General features: G+C 42.0%; 1 pseudogene; it reads right to left on the minus strand.

Annotated features, from left to right (window-relative positions):
- Positions 1–1,135: 1,135 nt before the first annotated feature.
- On the minus strand, positions 1,136–2,015 carry LOC110259021 (annotated as a pseudogene).
- Between the last annotated feature and the right edge of the window lie 1,849 nt (positions 2,016–3,864).

A 3,864-nucleotide genomic window follows, 5' to 3' on the forward strand; every position in this document is an offset into this window, starting at 1 on the left:
TGTTCTGGGCATATATCCAGACAAAACTTTAATTCTAAAAGATACATGCACCCCTATGTTCCTTGCAGCACTATTCGCCATAGCCAAGGCATAGAAACAACCTAAATTTCTGCTGACAGATTATGAAAATGTGGTACATATATGCAATGGAATATTATTCTGCCATAAAAGGACAAAATAACACCATTTACAGCAACAGGATATAGCTAGAGATTCTATGTGAAGTAAGTCTGAAAGAGAAAGACAAACAGTCACTATCTTGACTCCATTCTCCATCAGGTGGTTTTACTTGCTCTTAGAGTCAATGAAAGTGAGGTCATATAACAAACACACTTTCATGCCTTTCAAACACACTTTCATGCCTTTTATGTTTTTGAGGCTTGTCCATGTCATGTACATAGCTCTAATTTCATCTTATTGTATTGGTGTGGAATTTTCTGCATTCTGCATAATTTATGCCACATGCCATAGTTTGTTTACCCATTCTACCACTAAGGGGCATTTGAATTATTTCCAGTTTGATGCTTTCATGAAAAGCATTGCTATAAACATTTTTAGACCTGCTTTGTGGATGTAAGCAACCATTTCTGCTAGGTATATACCTGAGAGTTGGAGAGCTCTGCTGTAGGAGTATATTTGCACTTAGTAGAAGTGCCAAAGTAATTGCATGGATTATACTTCAGGTATAACTATACAAGTATACTAATAGTTTCTGAAAGTTCCCATTGCTCCAAATCTCCGCTAGTTCTTGGTATTTTCACACATTTGAGTGTTTGCCATTATGGTGGATGAATTGATGATTATCTTGATATAGCTAGTGACAATTCTCAGAGACCAAGTATAAACATCATCTGCAGAGGCAAGAGGGCATAAATGTCACTAAAGGTATTTCATGCGAAGTGGTGGCTCGTGGGCATGTAAACTCAGGAGAAACCCAAGTGATGGTCTTTTAGAACAAGAGGGACAAGTCACATGCTCAAAGGAGTCAAATATTTGGTATTTCTGTCTATCAGGGTATTGACCCTTGGTTATCATAATAACATCCCAGTCTCAGCATCCATGGTTCTTCACAGGGGGAAGAAAACCTGCTGACAAATTTCCTCAGGAACCCCTGCATGTCCCTGCTCCTCAGGCTCTAGATGAAGGGGTTCAGTATGGGGATGACCATGGTGTACACCACTGAGGTCACTGTCCCCTTTGAGGAGGAGGAGGAGAAGGCAGAACTGAGGTACACTCCTAACCCTGTCCCGTAGAATAAGGAAATGACCACTAGGTGAGACCCACAGATGGAAAACGCTTTGTACTTCCCCTCCACTGAGCACACATTCAATATGGAGGAAATAATCTTAGTAAGAGTAAAGAATCCCAGTTACTGGAATAATAACCATCAGGCCCGTCACAGAATACAGCACAATGTAATTGCTGAGAGCATCAGAACAGGTGGACTCGGGCACCTCAGCCAGTTCACAGAAGAAGTGGGGTCTTTCCGTGTGTGTGTAGAATGAGAGATGCAGCACCATCAGACTCTGGAAGAGGGGGACGATGATACTGGCAATCCAAGAGACTAGAGCCAGCATGTTACAGAAGTGTGGGTTCATCATGATTGTTTAGTGCAGGGGTGACAGATAGCCATAAATTTGTCATAGGCCATCATGACCAGGAGGAGGTTGTCCAAACACACAAAAACTGAGAAAAAATAGATCTGGGTAATGCAGTCAGCATAGGTTAGGTGATGGCTTTGCTCACTGTCTGGATGTTCATCAGCACTTGGGAACCATGGTGGTGTTGAGACAAATATCAGAAAAGACAGGTGTGAGAGGAAGAAGCCCATGGGGTGTGGAGGTGGAAGTTGAAGGTAAAGCCAGAATGATGAGCAGATTCCCACACACCAAGACCAGGTACAAGGAGAAGAACAGCCCAAAGAGGAGTGGCTGGAGTTCTGGGTCCTCTGAGAGGCCCAGAGGAGGAATTCCAAGACACCTGTTTGGTTTCTTACATCCATAGAGCTGATAATTCTGCCATGTAACTGACAAAGCGATGGATGGAATGGAGTCCACAAATGTAAAATATTTTTACCATATTAGTGACACCCCTCCCCCCATAAAAACAGAAAAAAAATGTAAACTTTGGCTAACAATTTAGTTTTCATTCAGTAGAAGCAATTACAAATGCCGTTATTATACACAGGCAACACTTTCAGGAATAATCTCTTCCTTCCTTCTAATTGTTAGCACAATTTAATCTTTGCCTTCAAAATCTATCACTTCAAAAAAGAGTCCATCAGCCTCTGTGGTGTCTAGCTCAGCATCAGCCCCTTTCAGATGATTTGACCATTCTTCCTTCGGAGGTGCCAAAATTTGCCTCTTGGAGGATTCTGCCTTTTCCCACTTTCACCTAGTATTCTAGCACAGCCATGTGTGTTGGTGGTGCCTTGGCCTCATTGCCCCCTGACAAGAACTAATTTGGTAAGATTGTGGTGTCTGGCTCAATCTGGACAATGAGCTTCACTGGAGAAACGCTCAAATAAAACTCACATTTTAGTTAATAATCTGAGGGGGTGGGCTTGATGGGACAAATCAACTAAGCTTCCAGGGTTGAGGCTAGCCATCACTATGCTTGCAAAGAAGGTAGCCTATGCTTCAGAACCAGTGTACTGAACTGCTAAGCTAGGTGTGGTAGTAAGGATCATGTCAAATTATAAATCCTAGAGCCTGACTCCTCTGCCACAAATCCTGGTTCTATTCTTTGCTAACCACTGCCAAGCTCTCTGATTTCTCAGTACCTCAGTTTCCTACTTGATGAAATGGGATTATTAATGATACTTACTCCATAGAATGGTTGAGAGTGATAAATGAGTTTATTTATTTTATTTTATTTTTTTGCTTTTTAGGGATGCACCCATGGCATATGGAGGTTCCCAGGCTAGGGGTCTAATCAGAGCTATAGCTGCCAGCCACAGCCACAGCCACAGCCACAGCCATGCAGGATCCTTGACCCACTGAGCAAATCCTGGGATTGAACCCACAACCTCATGGTTACCAGTCAGATTCTTCTCCACTACACCGCAACAGGAACTCTGAGTTTATGTTTTAAAGAACAGTGCCTGGAACACTATGGAAACCTAGAGAAATCATGGCTGAATATATTTTAGAAGTTGGGAAATGGTGTCTGAAGATCTGAAGGCAGTGAGGTAAGTCCTTAGAGGAATGGGATATCATAGAGTACTTGGCATAAAATAATATGGGAAGGAGAGAGAAATGGAAACACATGGAATTAATGACCTTGGTTGTGAGGCTTCCAGGTTGGGGAGCAGCCCTTTAAGATTTCTTCTTGCCTTCTAACTCTCATTCTGTTATGTATGCTTGTGTTTTCTGTTAGTGTTCCCTTTTCTATGGAAACTGCTTTCTCTTAGTTTCTACAAACCACATTCAAGAAAGCATTTATGGAGTTCCTGTCATGGCGCAGCAGAAACAAATCTGACTAGGAACCATGAGGTTGCAGGTTTGCTCAGTGGGTTAAGGATCTGGTGCTTCTGTGATGATGTGCTGCTGTGGCATAGGCTGGCAGCTGTAGCTCTGATTGGAACCCTAGCCTGGGAACTTCTGTATGCCCTGGGTGCAGCCACAAAAGCAAAAAAAAAAAAAAAAAAGAAAAGAAAAGAAAAAGAAAAAAGTGCTGCCATTTGCAACAACATGGGCAGACACTATGACATTATGCTAAGTGAAGTAGACAATCACAGAAAGACAAATTCTGCATGATTCTACTTATATGATTCATCTAAAATAGTCAAATTCATAAAATCATATAGTGGAAAGCTGGTTGCCAGGGGCTGGCAGGAGAGGGAAATAATATGAGAATTACTCA

Source organism: Sus scrofa, unplaced genomic scaffold, assembly GCF_000003025.6.
Source record: "Sus scrofa isolate TJ Tabasco breed Duroc unplaced genomic scaffold, Sscrofa11.1 Contig641, whole genome shotgun sequence".
In the NCBI taxonomy this organism is placed as follows: Eukaryota; Metazoa; Chordata; class Mammalia; order Artiodactyla; family Suidae; genus Sus; species Sus scrofa.